General features: G+C 41.6%; 1 long non-coding RNA gene across 2 annotated transcripts in view; it reads right to left on the bottom strand.

The window, feature by feature from the left end:
- The window catches only part of LOC107180207, a 33,882-nt gene extending 16,651 nt beyond the window's left edge, over positions 1-17,231 (bottom strand). For both annotated transcript variants that reach the window (XR_006219141.1, XR_006219135.1), the window contains exon 1: positions 14,508-17,231. This is a non-coding gene — a long non-coding RNA (uncharacterized LOC107180207). The remainder of the gene's footprint in view (positions 1-14,507) is intronic.
- Positions 17,232-18,043: the final 812 nt, after the last annotated feature.

Raw genomic sequence — 18,043 nt, 5'->3', positions numbered from 1 at the left:
ACTGTCGGGTATTGAGTTTTGACGATTGAAAGGTTAAAATATACATCTGAAAGCTGAGAAAGAGTTAAAAATCAACGTGCGGAAGTTAAAGAAAGGGAAGGGGCACTTCGTGGCCTTTCTGGGGTTGCCAGCGTAGTACAGAGATTGACGTTTCAGAGGTGTAGCTCGTTAACCTTCTTGGGCCCCAGCTTGGCCACAGGGAACAGTTACGGAGTTTCATGCAGAATGCCACTTCTCAGAGGTCCGGGAGGATCACACGTCCCCAGGGCCCACATCCACACTGATCCACTGAGCCTCCCCTGGCGACAGTCCTGTAAATATTAGAGTGACCACACACCCCGGTTCTTGCTGTGCACCTGTCGTCTGGCATCCCTGTCACTCTAAGCAATGCCCGTGTTTGGAAGAGAAAATATATGGTCATCTTCCCCAGAATCGTGACATTTTCTACATCCTATAACTCTGTTTGCACATTATTCCTGATCCCCATCTCCACTACTGACCTACCCCACACAACTTCCTGCGGGCGGTGGGCACCTCCGTGGGGAAGCCAGGGTATGGAGATTAGACAGCCCCCGGGATCCTTGCCCCAAACTCAGGGCTACACTTACTTTTCTGGGCCCTGCTTTTAAAGTGTTATCATTTCTACTTGCGTTATCATTGCTTCCTCCGACAGACCCCTTTTATTACTACAGATAGATTTGCCTTGGAATTCAAAATGCCTGCCTGCACACCTCCCCCACACTCCTCTCCCTTTACGTTTATCTGCTATACATTATTAACCCTATATATCAGATTTGCCAACCAGAAAAGTTCAGCTCCCCAGTGAAATAATAACTATTTTCCAGGGATTCTGACTTTGCGGGAAAGTTAAATTTGAACACTTCTAGTAACCCTTTCAATTCCAAAATGTTCTGGCCCTAAATGCCTAAAAGAACACAGGGCACTACCCCACAAGGTACCATATACAGCTACGGACTGAAGTGTGTTCCCCTCAGATTCGTACGTGAAGCCCTAACCCCCAATGTCACGAGTTGCAGATAGGGTCTTTAAGGGAGTAATTACAGTTAAAGTCATAGGGATGAGACCCTACTCCAATATGACTGGTGTCCTTGTAAAAAGAGGAAGAAACACGAGCAACGTTGCCACTCAGGGGAAAGACCATGTGAGGACAGGGTGAGAACAGGGTGTCTACAAGCCACGCACAGGGGTCTCAGCAGAAACCAAACCTGCTGATACTTTGACCTTGACCTTGCAGCCTTCAGAACTGTGAGAAAACAGATGTCTGCCGTGCAAGCCTTCCAGTCTGTGGGATTTTGTTACAGCAGCCTGAGCAGACTGATATACACACAAAAGAAGGGTGAGATCTACTTCTTTCTTACTTACAGCTTACTATCCAGTCACGGTGCTCAGACATAGAAAGAAACAAAGTACAGCAAATACTTCAAGTGTTTTGTAATTTCCCTGGTGGATGACTTTCATCTTCTTTAAAGAATTCTTTAGCCCCTATCTTGGTCTGATCTATGCAAAACTGCTGTATGTCAATTTTGTGTCTTTGAATGTTGTCACTGTCAGTCAACTAAGTGCCTTGGGATTGCATGGATAGCTCCCAATATGCTAACCTCGGATTCCCCCGACTTTGGTTGTTTTTAACCCAAGTTAGTTAAAATATAGTGTAATATTAGTTTCAGGAGTAGAATTTAGTGATTCATCACTTACATATAACATCCAGTGCTCGGCAATCAAAAAGAATGAAATCTTGCCATTTGCAACTACATGGATGGAATGAGAAGGTATTATGCTAAGCGAAATTGGTCAGTCAGAGAAAGACAAATATATGACTTCACTCATATGAGGACTTTAAGACACAGAACAGAGGAACACAAGGGAAGGGAAGCAAAAATCATGTAAAAACAGGAAGGGGCACAAAACCTAAGAGACTCTTAAACATGGAGAACAAACAGAGGGTCACTGGAGGGGTTGTGGGAGGGGGGATGGGCTCAATGGGTAAGGGGCACTAAGGAATCTATTCCTGAAATCATTGTTGCACTATATGCTAATTTGGATGTAAATTAAAAAAATAAAATTAAAATTAAAAAAATAACACCCAGTGCTCATCACAACAAATGCCCTCCTTAATGCCCATCATACATTTAGCCCATCCCCACTACCACCTCCCCTCTAGAAACTCTCAATTTGTTCTCTGTATTTAAGAGTCTCTTATGGCTTGTCTTCCTCTGTTTTTTTTAATCTTATTTTTCCTTCCCTTCCCTATTTTCATCTGTTTTGTTTCTTAAATTCCACATAATAAGTGAAATCCTATGATATTTGTCTTTCTCTAACTTATTTTGCTTAGCATCATATTTAGATCACATCTTCTTTCTCCATTCATCAGTTGATGGGCATTTGGGCTCTTTCCATACTTTGGCTATTGTTGATATTGCTGCTATAAACATTGGGGTACATGTGCCCCTTCAAATCAGCATTTTTTTTATCCTTTGGAAAAACGCCTAGTAATGCAATTGCTGGGCCATAGGGTAGTTCTATTTTTTTTATTTTTTGAGGACCCTGCATACTGTTTCCCAGAGTGGCTATACCAGTTTGCATTACCACCAAGAGTGCAAAAGTGTTCCCCTTTCTCTGCATTCTTGCCAACATCTGTTGTTGCCTGAGTTGTTAATTTTAGCCATTCTGACTGGTGTGAGGTGGTATCTCATTGTGGTTTTGATTTCTATTTCCCTGATGATGAGTGATGTTGAGCATCTTTTCATGTGTCTGTTAGCCATATGGATGTCTTCTTTGGAAAACTGGGTCCATTCATGTCTTCTGCCCATTTCTTCACTGTATTATTTGTTTTTTGGGTGTTGAGTTTGGTAAGTTTTGTATAGATTTTGGATACTAGCCTTTTATCTGATATGTCATTTGCAAATATCTTTTCCCATTCCGTTGGTGGCCTTTTAGTTTTGTTGATTGTTTCCTTCATCATGCAGAAGTTTTTATCTTAATGAGGTCCCAATAGTTCATTTTTGCTTTTGTCTCCATTGCCTCTGGAGACATGTCTAGTAAGAAGTTGCTGCAGCCAAGGTCAAAGAAGTTGCTGCCTGTTTTCACCTCTCGGATTTTGATGGCTTCCTGTCTTACATTTAAGTCTTTCCTCCATTTTGAATCTATTTTGTGCATGTTGCTGTCCAGTTCCCCCAGCACCATTTGCTGAAGAGGCGGTCTTTTTTCCATTGCATACTCTTTCCTGCTTTGTTGAAGATTGGTTGGCCATATATTTGTAGGTCCATTTCTTGGTTCTGTTCCATTGATCTATGTGTCTTTTTTTGTGTTGGTACCATACTGTCTTGATGACTACAGCTTTGTAGTCTTTTCTGGCTCCATACAAATCTTAGAATTATTTGTTCTAGCTTGTGAAGAATACTGGTGTTATTTTGATAGGAACTGCATCAAATGTGTAGGTTGTTTGGGGTAGTATATTTATTTTAACAATATTTGTCCTTCCAATCCATGAACATGAAATGTGTTCCCATATCTTTGTGTCTTCTTCAATTTCTTTCACAAGCTTCCTATAGTTTTCAGTGTACAGACCTTTTGCTTCTTCGGTTAGGTTTATTCTGAGGTTTCTTATGGTTTTGGGTACGATTGCAAATGGGATCAATTCCTTAAGTTCTCTTTCTGCTGCTTCATTATTGGTGTATAGAAATGCAACTGATTTCTGTACATTGATCTTATATCCTGCAACTTTGCTGAATTCATGTATCAGTTCAAGCAGTGTTTCAGTGGAGTCTCTTGGGTTTTCCACATAGACTATACGATTCCCCCTTAAAACCCTGTCCACATGAAATGACTCAATCCCTGTAGATCCTGCTCTGTGGGGGCTGCTAGGAGTCCTGCCCAGACCTCCTTCAAGTGTGAAGCCCTTGTTCCCCAGCTGCTGGCATGTTGGCAGTTCAGGCTTTCTCCTTCAGAAGGGAGCTTCCTCACTCAAGGTACATCCCACCTCAGGGGCAGCCTCAGCTCCCTTCCCCTTCTACTCCCATGGCCTTCCAATAGGCTAGGTACACATCCACGCAGGCCCTTGCCTTAGATGGTCCCTTTGTGGGAATGTTCTCCAGCTACCCACATGCCAAACTTCCTCCCTTCCTCCAAGTCTCTGGTCCTATGTCTCTTCTCAGTGAGGCCTGCCCCCATCCACCTGCACAATCCTACAATCTGCCCCACTCCACTCCACCCCAGTAGGCCCAGCTCTCCTTCCTGCCCTATTGTTTCCCCCCACTTCTAACCTACTATATACATTTCATGTTTGCTGCTCCCTCCAGTCGCAAGGCAAGGGTCTATTTTGTTCACAGATGTATTCCAAGCACATAGTGGGTACACAGGAAACCTTTGTCAAATTTGTTTGATAAACTTTTCATCAGCTTAAGTAGGGATATGACTTCACTCTTCATAGGATCCAACTCCCTGACATCAAAAAAAGCCTTAATGAAGAAAATGCAGTCTTCTTTACACAATGGAGAACTTATGCTGCCTCAAACAATTCTGAGTCTCAGGGTCAAATGCCATAAAAGCAGCACCATAATACCTAGCATATTTGACAACTATGACAAGTCATTTTTTCATATTTTCTTAACTGTAAACAAAATTATTTTCAGTAATTACCAAAACTAATTTTATTTTTATACTTAATTATATATTTTTTGCTTGATTCCTTTAGTTTTACAACAACTAGCTAAAGGCTTTTAAAGGAGTCAACATGGCAGAGAAGTAGGGGGGCCCAAAGTTCCCTTACCCCTCAAACACAGCAGTACTGAGGCCAGAAGACTTGGAATTCCAGGAATCCGGGCTACAGAGTGACAGAAATGTCTCCAGGGGCCCACAGGGACAATGTGGCAAAGCCATAGGTGCATGATTGCAAACTGTGAGAGATAAAACAGACAGTGTGAGAATGGAGACGAGGGATCCCCTTCTTTGAAGAGACAAAAGGAAGAGAAAGAGAGGTTGTGGAAGTGAGGATTGTATTTGGACAAGAGAAAAACCACAGACCAGGGATCGAAAAAAAATGGAAGAAGATCCAATCTCTCTCTAACTGCGAGGCTTTCTCCGGACTGGGGCCACTACACTGTTCACGCACCTGGGGAGGAGGGGAGCCAGCACCTGGCTTGGCAGTTAGCTTCCAGGTGCAGTCGGAGAGAGCAATTCTCTCCCTTGAGTGCTGTGGGAAGAAGGCAAATTTCCTTAGTGGGACAAAGACCCCACTAAAAAGGAGAACTATAGACCAATTTCCCTGATGAACATGGATGCAAAAATTCTCAATGAGATACTAGCAAATCGAATTCAACAGTATATCAAAAGAATTATTCACCACGATCAAGTGGGATTCATTCCTGGGCTGCAGAGCTGGTTCAATATTCGCAAACCAGTCGATGTGATACATCACATTAATAGAAGAAAGGATAAATACCATATTTATCTATTGACCATCCTGTCAATAGATGCAGAAAAAGCATTTAACAAAATACGGAATCCTTTCTTAATAAAAACCCTCAAGAAAGTCGGGATAGAAGGATCATACTTAAACATCATAAAAGCCATTTATGAAAAGCCCACAGCTAATATCATTCTCAATGGGGAAAAACTGAGAACCTTCCCCTGAGATCAGGAACACGACAGGGATTTCCACTCTCAACACTGTTGTTTAACATAGTGTTGGAAGTCCTAGCCTCAGCAATCAGACAACAAAATGAAATGAAAGGCATCCAAATTGACAAAGAAGAAATCAAACTTTCACTTTTCGCAGATGACATGATACTCTACATGGAAAACCCAAAAGATTCCTCCAAAAAACTGCTAGAACTGATACATGAATTCAGCAAAGTTGCAGGATACAAAATCAACGTACAGAAATCAGTTGCATTTCCATATACCAATAATGAAGCAGCAGAAAGAGAAACCAAGAAATCAATCCCATTTATAGTTGCACCAAGAACCATAAAATACCTAGGAATAGCTTAGCCAAAGATGTAAGAGATCTGTATGCTGAAAACTATGGAAAACTTATGAAGGAAATTGAAGAAGACACAAAGAAATGGAAAAACATTCCATGCTCATGGATTGGAAGAAGAAACATTGTTAAAATGTCAATATTACCCAAAGCAATCCCAATCAAAATTTCACCATCATTCTTCTCAAATCTAGAATAAACAATCCTAAAATTTGTATAGAACCACAAAAGACCCCGAATAGCCAAATTTATGTTGAAAAAGAAAACCAAAGCAGGCAGCATCACAATCCTGGACTTCAGCCTCTACTACAAAGCTATAATCATTAAGACAGTATGGTACCTGCACAAGAACAGACATATAGACCAATGGAATAGAATAGAGAACCGGAACTGGACCCACAAATGTACAGCCAACTAATCTTTGACAAAGCAGGAAAGAGCATCCAATGGAAAAAAAGACAGTCTCTTTAGTAAATGGTGCTGGGAGAACTGGATGGCAACATGCAGAAGAATGAAACTGGACCACTTTCTTACACCATTCACAAAAATAAACTCAAAATAAAAGACTGAAGATAAAAGACTGAAATGTGAGACAGGAAACCATCAAAACCCTAGAGGAGAAAACAGGCAACAACCTCTTTGACCTCAGCCGCAGCAATTTCTTGCTCAACACATCTCTGAAGGCAAGAGAAATAAAAGCAAAAATGAACTATTGGGAACCTCATCAAGATAAAAAGCTTCTGCACTGCAAAGGAAAAAAATCAACAAGACTAAAAGGCAACTGATGGAATGGGAGAAGATATTTGCAAATGACATATCGGATAAAGGATTAGCATCCAAAATCTATAAAGAACTTACCAAACCCAACTCCCAAAAAACAAATAATCCAGTGAAGAAATGGGCAGAAAACATGAATAGACACTTTTCCAAAGAAAACATCCAGATGGCCAACAGACACATGAAAAGATGCTCAACGTCCCTCATCATCAGGGAAATACAAATCAAAACCACATTGAGATACCACCTCACACTGGTAAGAGGGGCTAAAATCAACAACTCAGGGAAGAACAGATGCTGGCATGGATGTGGAGAAACAGGAACCCTCTTGCACTGTTGGGGGGAATGCAAACTGGTGCAGCCGCTCTGGAAAACAGTGTTGAGGTTCCTCAAAAAATTAAAAATAGAACTACCCTATGACCCAGAAATTGCACTGCTGGGGATTTATCCAAAGGATACAGGAGTGCTGATTCATAGGGGCACATGTACCCCAATGTTTATAGCAGTGCTTTCAACAATAGCCAAATTATGGAAAGAGCCTAAATGTCCATCAACTGATGAATGGATAAGCAAGATGTGGTTTATATATACAATGGAATACTACTTGACAATGAGAAAGAATGAAATCCTGCCATTTGCAACAACATGGATGGAACTGGAGGGTATTATGCTAAGTGAAATAAGTCAGTCAGAGAAAGACAGACATCATATGTTTTCACTCATATATGGAACTTGAGAAACTTAACAGAAGACCATGGGGAAAGGGAAGGGGGAAAAATAGTTTCAAACATAGAGGGAGGCAAACCATAAGAGACTCTTAAATATTGAGAACAAACTGAGGGTTGATGGGGAAGAGGGGCAAGGGAGAGAGGAGATGGGTGTTGGGCATTGAGGAGGGCATTTGTTGGGATGACACTGGGTGTTGTGTGTGAGTGATCAATCATGGGAATCTACCCCCAAAACCAAGAGCACACTGTATACACTGTATGTTAGCTAACTTGACAATAAATTATATATAAAAAAAATTAAAAAATAAAATATAAAACTAGCAAAAAAAAAAAGAATAAATTTCCATTTAAAGATAGATTTCAAACTCTGTAAATACACCATGGATGAACCAAACAAAAATATTAAGTCCAGCCCACATTCAGGAGAGAAGAAGTGGGCTCCACAGGTCAAAGGGAGGCATATTGAAGAATTTGTGGACATAGTTTTACCACATACTGAAATTATTTAGAACCAACACACAGATGTGGGAGAGAAAAGTATTTTATCACTGATGTTGTTTAGAACCCCTGACCCAAGTCGAGAACAAAAAGTAACCATCTTTTAGTCATTTTTATTATATCTTTACATCCTTCACATTGTACCCCCCCGTCTACACTTGGGGCAGAAGACTCCCCCTTCACTGCTCTTGGGAAACCATGGGATAGAAGGAAAACATTGATGTAGAAGGTGTAGGACGTTATGGTTGAACCGCGTCCTCCAAAAAGGCATGTTGAAGTCCTAACTCCCAGTACCTCAGAATGTAACCTTATTTGGAAATAGGGTCACTGCGGAGGTCATGGTGGAGTAGGTGCCCCCCTAATCCAATACGGCTGGTGTCCTTATAAGAAGAAGAGGCACAGAAACACAGACACACAGGGGAAACACCACTTGATGTTCTTGTAGTGATACGTCTGGAAGCCACAATGCCAAGGATTTCCAGTAAGCACCAGAAGCTAAGACAAAGGCACTCTCTGGAAGGAATCAACCCTGCTGACACCTTGATTTCAGATTTCTAGCTTCTAGAATTGTGAGGAAATAAATTTTTGTTGTTGTAAGTCATCCAGTTTGTAGTCCTTTGTTATGACAGCCCTAGGAAATTGACACATAGCTCTTCGGGAAAATCTGCACGGTCGCCATTTTGTCCCTTTGGCTACTTAGCATGTGAACACCATTCCTTTGAAACTGAAGAGAAGCTATTCCCTTTTCCCACCCCCAGCAATTACATCACAGACACCTCACCCAAGCACGGCAAGTCAGAGTCTCCCTGTGGAGATTTTGAATCTTGAAAGAGGGACTAAGCAACCAAATTGTGACTCTCGGCAGTGGCTCTGGCAGGTAGAGAAGTCCTGCAGCAAATGTGCCAAGACAGCTACACCAGCCTCAGTTCTCAGCAGGCCATTCCTATGCCAAGTTCTTGGTTATGTCTTTTCCATGACTCTCCAGCCTTTCTATTGATTCCATGAGCTACCTAATACCCCTCTAGAAAATTCCAACTCTGCTTAAGTGAACCCAGAGTCAACTTTGTAACCACAAACCCTAACTATTACACCCTAGAAGTTGGCTTTTAAGCCAGATGCCTGTTGTAGTTTCGTTTCTTATATTTACCTATTTCTCGCCTACTGTAAACCTTCTGCATTCATCTATACATGCATTTATCCATCAAACATGTACTGGTTGCCTTTAATTGTCAAAGTACTAGGTGTCTGGAAAACATTGCCTATTAAGAATGACACATACCCTTAAAGAACCACAGCCTAGTCCAGGGCAGAACAGTCAAGAAAACAGATGGTTATGACACAGAGTGGTGACTGCTATGATAAACAGAAAATGTACCTAACTGATATGCTATGGGAGAAGGGAAGGAAGGCTTCCTGTGGCCAACTGATTCCAAAACTGTGTCCTGAAGGATACATTACATGCCTAGGCAAGGTAGAACAGGGAAGGGGACAGACATTCCACTAGTGGAAGAAATTTAGCAGGTCAGAATATTAAGTTACTGAACCAGAGTTCGGTGTGTCTGTGCATAAAATTCTAGGTAGGGGTTGGCAAAAGTTGAAGCTATAAAAGAAGTAGGTTGAAGTCGATGCTGCATGTCTCGCTTAGGGATTCAGACTTTATCCGGACAGCAACCTATAACCACCAAAGCAGGGAGAAAGCAGCCCGTTTTATATCTGAAATTGATTTTTCCAGCAACAGTGCCAAGAATTAATTGGAATGGGGCAGGTACTGGAAGGTAAGAAGACCAGATGTGAAAGTGTTAAGAGTCATCTGGGAGGTTTCAAAGAGGCAAAGGTCAGGACGGGGATGGTAGTAGATAGCAAAGATGGGAAGGATAGGACAGATGGGAGATGAATGGATGTATTCTGAATTCTCTGCTTGCAGGAAGGCACTTCTAGAAGGACACAGGCCATCCACCTTGTTCACTATGGCCCAACACAGTGTCTCGCACACAGAGGCACTGAGGACATTTTTATCTGTCTTCGAGCGTAATGCTTCTTTTCTTGGCCATGTCCAGTCTACTGCGGGGCCCATCAGAGGCACTCTTTGTTTCTGTTACAGTGTTTTTTACCTCTGGCATTTCCTTCTACTGCTTTCTTAAAGTTTCCATCTTGCTGCTTACCTGACTCAACTGTTCTTGCAAGTTGTCCACTTTTCCCAAAATAGCTCTTAAAATATTTATCATAGCTATTTTAGCTGCTTGCCCCATAATTCCCAAATCTCTGCCGTACCGCCACCTGGTGCGGATGCTACTCGGATTGTGGTTTTGCTTGCCTGTTACCTTGCGTTGCAATTTTTTGCTGGAAGCCAGACATGACATGTCAGGTAATAGGACCTGAGGTATGTGGCCCCTTAGTCTCAGCTTCTGTTCTAATGTAACCAGGGTGCTGAGCCGTCTTTAATCTCTGAAGCTGCAGGTGCCAGAGGCCTCAAGTAACTAGGGCCTGCGCCTTTCAGTTACAACCCGCTGCTATTTCACCGAGGTTTGCAGGTACTGCTAAAGTGTGGGCATGTGATCTTATAATTAAATATGTCTTTAAGTGGGCTTGTCTTCCTGGGCTATGACTTTCACAAGTATTTATTAGCTCTTTTTCCCCCCCTTCCCTCAGGTGAGACAGGAAGGCTGGAGGGGGCTGGAGGCAGGGAAATGCCCTTCCCCAGGTAGGACAGTCCTTTCCCTTAGCAAGTAGGCCTTTGTTACAAGAATGCTCCAGGCATATTTTTTAATGTAAATATTCCCCTTCCTGTGCCAGAGCCACATGGGGATCACTCTGGGCTCTTCATCGTGAAAACCCTGGTGAGGTTCCTGGAGGTAAGACCCCAAAAAAGAAGGCAGACTCCAGGAGTTTCTTACCCTCAGGCTGGTCCACACTCAGCCTCCAGTGGTTTATCAAAACTGTCATCTAAGTGTTCCCACCAGCGTGGGGCTGCAGCACCTTCTGGACAGGTAAGGAGATCTTGGCTGTGACTCTGGTTTGGCCTCTCTCTCCAGATCATGGGATGCAGCTCTGCCCTGGGACCTCAGTCTCTGATGGGTTCAAGGGAATGTATTGATTTTCAGCTTGTTCAGCTTTTTTTGCTCTGAGGACGGGATTAATGACCTGCAAGTTCTTTACACAGTGGAACCGAGATCAGAACTGCCTCAGTACATGCTGTTGAATGAATAAAGCACAGTAAGCAGGTCTGAATGAACACTTCTGGAGAGAAGGTATCAGAGAGGAGTCAGGGAGGACACCAGGGTCTGGCTGGGGTGAGAAGTAAGATAGGGAACACAGTGGGATAGCAGATATTTGGGGAAGGACAATTAAAAAGAAAAAAAAAACCATTAATGGAGAGTTCTGCTTAGTTATGTTTTGCATACTTGCAAATCTTGCTCTGATGACCTGAAGGTTTTCCTTATGGAGGGGCGGGGGGCAGGGGCCGGGGGGAGGGGGATAGAAATAAAATAAACCATAATCCAATGGTTCAGGATTGGTGTGAACGTGGCGACACAAGTTATGTCTCCTTTCGTTTAAAGATATGCAGGGGTGCGGCTCCCATCAGTGTCAGCCACGGTGGTGTGAGTGCCCTGTTTTCATAACCTCAGAGAGTGCAAGGGCCTGGAGGTCACAGTAGCAGCGACTGAGTGACATGGGAGCCACCTAGGAGTGGCAAGATAAGAGAGTACACTTTACCTTCCTGGGGCACCGGGATGGGTAAGAGACTCTCCTGCTTAAAACCCCTTCTTAAACCTCTTAACTGCCTTCTTACACTTCTCCTTAAAAACTCCATTCATTTTTTGTTACAAATAGTAATAATAATAATAATAATAATAATAATAATGGAAGAATTGGCAGCCGGCATTCCAAGGAGGATCCTTTCCCTATCTTTGTGAGCACAGTGCTTTATCAAAGAGCAAACACAGAAAGTGAAGAATAACACAATGATTCCTTCCTGCTTCTTTCGAAACTAGAGGGCTTGTATGTTCTTTGAGCCTCCACTGTTGTGTGACCCTGGTTTTAAAGAGGCTGGGCCACACAATCCGAAAGTTCACACTGGCTCCTGTGTTCATTTCAGAACAGTCATTTCTCCGTTGTCAAGGCACCTGTCTAGAGAAAGAACTCTTGCTTGTCAGGAGTTGGCTTCCGTCCGGTCTTATCTTGGGCCACCTGGGACAGGCCACGGATGTCAGTTTGTCACGTGGTTGCTGACTAAACTTTGAAGCTTGTAGTGCCACTTGGAAAAGAATCAACCTTTGAGAAGTTCCAAGGGTTTCTTTCTTTTTTTTTTTTTTTTTACTCAAGCTTTGTAACAAATATAGATGATTTTGCATGTATTTTTTTTATCATTTCCCTCTCTCATTTCTTTTTAGATAAGCACTTCTTCTGATTATAAATTAACATATGTTCATTGCTACAAATATGGAGAATACAGAAAATTATACTGTCTATGGTATTCAATACTCAATAAAAATTGTTAGTAATCCCATCACTCAAAGATAATTGCTATCAACATTTGTTATTTTGGGGGGGCTTTTTTCTCTGCATTCATACGTATACTCATACTTTTTTAAGAAAATTGCAATATACTTTTCATTCGCTCTTTGTCTCACTTAATGCCACAGTATGAAAAATTTTCCATGTAACTATTCTGTGAAAACACAGTATAATAGCCTTTTATGTAATTAAATATTCTGTGAAAACACAGTACAATAGCCTTTCTCAATATGCAATTATATATGCACTATTCCTCTATTATTTTACTCATACAGCAGTTATAGTTACATAGTGTTGTATATTGAGGACTTTTCAAATTATAAACAACCTTGTAAAAAATCCAAGTGGCTAAACTTTTCGATTATTACTTTACTAATAGGACTTGTTGGGAAAACAATGTGGATCGAAAACATTAATGACTTTAGTGCATATTGTTAAATTACTTTTCTGAAAAAACTTTTGCCGGCTGACTTTTCACCGGCAGTATACTACAGCGTGTTCATTCCAAATAAATTTTATCTTAAAAACAAAACCTTTGCCTATTTTGAATGTGGAAGATGACACCTAAATCATTATCCGAATGCACGTTTATTTGATTACTAGTGAGACTGAACATTTTTCCCTCTTTTTCTGGTAAAGAGTAACATTTCAGATAAAATTATAATTAGTTTTGAAGTTACACATTTTAGACTGGTGTTATGAATACAACCTTTTCATTTCTGCCATTATCACATAGTATGTTAGAATACCGTTGGTAACCACTGTTTGCTAAACACTCTGGTACGTACATCTTTTAAGGGATTCAGCGAGAATGCACGTAGTCATAAACTTAGTCCCTTATAGGGACTATATATATATATATAGTTATTCTCTGTGGTTCACAAGGGCAGATTTTGTATACAATTCTATAACTTGGGAGCACTGGACAAAATCATCTCCTTTCATCCATTTAACAAAGATTTATTGAGTTCCAACCACTACTGTAGATATGGACAGTCTTGCTCGAGTCAGCCATGGTTTTGTGCTTACAATTCTAGTGCAGGGAAAAGACAAAAAATAAAAGGGGGGGGACATACAAATAAATAAAATAATATAGAATGTGAAGTCTTAAACAAGAAGCCGTTGAGCTAGAGAACAGCAGAAGAGAACACATTTGCTAGTTTGGCAAGATGCTCAGAAAAGACTTCTCTAAGGCGACGTTCAAGTTGACACCTAAAGGAGAAGCGTGGCAACCCTGATGGTGGGAGGGAGTTCAGGGGTGAGTGGTGGATAGTAGCCGGGTTGTTTGGGGTCTTTCAGGCCACAGCAAGGAGGTTGACCTTTATTCAGAATACAATGGGGAAGCCACGGAAGGGTTTCAGGCAAGAGAATGATGTGATCCTACATCTATATGAAGATGATCATGCTTTGCTGTTGTTGGAGAATAAAGAGTAGAAGCAGAGCACCCAAGTAAGAAACTGTGGCAGGACTGCAGACAAGAGACTATGGTGGCCTGGGGTAAGGAACTGCACACGGAAGGAGGGGGACCAATCCTATGAACATGGTCTATATTGTGGAATCACATGTGCATGCATTTAACTGACTCAGCTGACTCCAAATCCTTCCGCTAACCAACCTCACTGTAAATGGGACGGAATCCTCTTAAGAAAGGAAGATGACTATTGTTCTGCGGAGTCACAGAAGGAAATGCCAACTTGAAGCCATGACCAGGTTCTTCTCTGTAATTTCTCAAACACAGTAGTATGTATGTCTTATTAAACAAGATTTCGACTCAAATCCAAACATCACTGAATACCCACCAAGTGTCAGACCCTGTTCTGGGAGCTTTCACATACATCCTATCTCACTTGCTGTGGTCGAAAATAAAGCCATACTTAAGGTACCACACAAATAGAGCAAATTTATGCTTCTATCCTGATTATGAGAGGTCCATTCACCATTCCCTGAGCCCTCCCTTCCTTGGAAAGTAAGACCCCTTCAGTGCTCACCTTATCCAATGAGTCAATCTTGTTTATTTCTGTTATTCAGAAAAGAAATTGAGAAGTCTGAGCTGACTGCCTAAGGTTCTCACTTCTGCTTTTGTGAGACTGGTTCAGAAAACAGGAAGTCCAGCTCCCATGTCTAAAGGTTGGAGGCTTAACCCACTGCAGATAGTGCTGCACAGACTGGAGGGAGAGAGGTTACTGATGGTTACTCCACACTATAGGAGACTGGGTTCCCAATTACAACTCTAGTGACAAATATTTTCATGTACAGATAATCAACTATTTCTCTTAAGGAACCCCAAGGTCCAAGATGGTGGGTCAGGACAGGATGTAACATCATCACTTTGTGAGCAACTGACCTTCCCCTTAAGACCAGACAGGCCCTGGTGTTGACCTGGCTTACCAGCCCAGCCCTTTCACTCCACCACCATCATCACCACCACTGCCGTCATGATGGTGGATTTCTTCTTGAGGGCCATTATTGTATATTTCTGGCCACTTAACTTAGGTAGGACCATCCCAGCACATCAGAAGGGTTATAACCCATCAGAAGGGTTATAACCTTCCCTTTGGTTTGAAACCCTAAAGGGAAAGAGCCAGGATTTCTGATTTGCTAGGGAAATCCTTGGTCCCTTTGCAAGATTTACAAGACGAGAATATCTGTTTGGGACATTTAAAACTATGCAGTGGCTTTTTTAAATACTCAGGTGGAAGTTCTGGGTGTCAAGTTCAAGAGTAGCAGGTGAGCTTGAGATTTGGAAGTGATGGCTGCATTGGTAGTTGAATCACAGTGAGGTTGTGATTGACTCCAGAGAGGAAGACAGCTGAGAAGGAACCTGAGGAATAGTACCATTTGGGAAGCAAGCCCAGCGAGGAAGCAAAGGAGCTCTTCAAGTAGGAGAAAAATAGAGACGTGTCATGGACCCCAAAGGGAGAAAACATTTCAAGGAGAAAGAATTTGTTCAACAGCGTTCAAGGTAACAGAGGTCAAGAAAGCCAGGGACTGAAGTCAGGTTATGAATTTCTCACACAGATAAAGGTCTGTTTTGGCATATTATTGATTAAGGTCATATGATCAGATTAACATTCCCTTTCAACAATTTGTGCTTGGAGTTGTATAATTAGACTCTTATCAGCACACTATTGACCATCACTTGCTAAGTAGTAATTGGTATAACTAAGGTCTTTTCATCACATCTTACTCTGCTGATTTTATCAGAAGCAAAAAAGCTTCTTTCCTCTTGACATCAATGAAATCTAGTAACTACTATATGGTGTTTTGTCTTTGCCACTTGACTATGGCACTGCCCCTGTATAGCATGGGTTCTTTTGAGTTCGGTATGTCTATTCACATGTGAGGTAATGATTCAATTCCCCTACACTTTTTCCTGGAATGCTCTGGAAACATTTTGAACACCATGATAGGACACTGTCTTCACTTAGCTTGGGCATCTCATTTATATATCTAGTCCACTTCTTTTCTTTTTAGTCTGAAATATTAAAGTATTTCTACTCAGCACCAATGTACCATAAACAGAAATACAAATACAGGGGATATCAAGTGGCAATACAATTTCAGGATATGCTTACATGAGAATTTCTGGATCCTGAACTGAAACCATGAAAATTCAAAGTCCTCCTGGGGACCTGTTGACTCATGTTTCAGAAACACTGCCAGGGAGACTATGCCCAGTGGATGGGCACTCCTCTCTCATGCCTACCCTTTATTTTTGATTTCTGTCTTTAAGGGAAGAGGGTTTGAATTAGAACCTGTGAGGAGTAACAATAGCAGTGGGTGAATGACAATCTCTGGCCTGCGATGACATCCAGAGACTTCGGTTTAGAATCATTTTTACTCCTTTCATATATTTTTATCTTTTCCTAAAAAAATAAATGGATGTTTCTTTGATAATTAACTGTGGCGTGTTAACTTTCTTTGTTGCATCGACAGCCCCTAGTACAGTGACAGATTCCAATTGATAGTTGGTTAAGGCCTCTTTAATACATACTCAAGCATTTAATATTATTTGGCAAGGGGAACGTTGCATAATGATCATTATCACATAGATATACACAGAAGAGAGTAAATTAAAAAGGCCTGTCTTTCTCCAAGTGGAAGAGTAGGAACACCAAAGCATGCAAGTATATTCGATACTAACTGTTCCTGCCCATAAGAAAGAGCATCTCTTAAATGCCTTTTCCTTTCTCTTGATCTTTGTGAGAAACCATGGCCTTGGCGACACGGAGGTCATTAGAGCTATTTGCTGATATTTCTTCCTCTTTCTGAGCACATGAAATTTTTCATTTTCAATTTTTTCAATTTTTCATGTGGCCCTGTGGCTTGTTTTGGCCCGTCAAATGTGAGCAGAAGTGGTATGTATCATTTCTATGGGGGAACCTTTAAAAGCTGGTGTCAGATTCACCACATTCTGTTTTCTCTGCTTTGATGCCAGTGATAGTATTCAGATGATGGCTCCATTCGTCTGTGTCTGTGAGTGAAAACGATAAGAGAGTAAAGCTCTCCAGTGACGCAATGGACAGGTAGATCAAGAGGTAAATAAACCTTGGCTGTTTTAAGATACTGAGATTTGGGGCATGACCTTGGCCTTCTTGATTTTACAGGGGCCAAGCACCTGAAGTGATCATTTGACTCCTATCTCAACAAGAGGGTCTAAGCCGGCTAAAACATTTAGAAAGTGGATGTACCTAGCACAAAAATAAATGTTATTGCGGCCCCTGGGTGGCTCAGTCAGTTGAGCGTCCAACTCTTGATTTTGACTCAGGTCATGATCTCGCCACTTGTGGGAATGAGCCCTGCATCGGGTTCGGCGCTGACAGTGAGGAGCCTGCTTGGGATTCTCTGTCTTCCTCTCTCTATCTGCCCTTCCCCCATGCACATGCACACATTCTCTGTCTCAAAATAAATAAACTTAAAAAAATAGATGTTATTTTAGTGAGAATAAGATTATGCCATGCTTTACAATTCTCAAAAGCATTCTTCATTAATTATTTCATTTCTTTTCCCTTGTGGTCTTGGGAAGTGGTCAGATCTCTCCACCTCTCCCTTCCAGACCAACACTCGTTGGTCAGTCGACTGCTCTCACTGCCCATCCCACTTCTAATGTGCCCCTAATTCAGCACTTGGTACAGTGTCCTGCCGTTTTAAAATAAGATCCGTCTTCCTAGGAAACTGTGTCCTGTTCATTTTTGTATACCTTCTTTCCAACCGACAGCCAAGCTCTACTGTTTCAGACGCATAACAAGTGCTTTAAAAACGCTCATTTGAAGAAGTTGAGAAGTAAGGTAAGTGGCAAGTCCAAAGTTATAAGCAGCACTTCAGTAGCAAAGTTACAAGTTGGATTCTAAGACTTCTGACTCAACCTTCCATGATTTCACTATCATTTATTGAGCACTGAGGAAGAGAAAGCAGCTCAGACATCTAGGTACTGACCTTGATGTTGCTATGAGCTCGTCTGGACCATGTTCTGTGGAATAAAAACAATTTCACAGGATAACATCAGACAAGGCCATTCTTTGAC

The sequence above is a fragment of the Panthera tigris genome, chromosome A1 (assembly GCF_018350195.1).
Source record: "Panthera tigris isolate Pti1 chromosome A1, P.tigris_Pti1_mat1.1, whole genome shotgun sequence".
Taxonomy (NCBI): Eukaryota; Metazoa; Chordata; class Mammalia; order Carnivora; family Felidae; genus Panthera; species Panthera tigris.
Note: the sequence above shows the minus strand (reverse complement) of the source record. Positions and strands in the feature narration are given on the sequence as shown.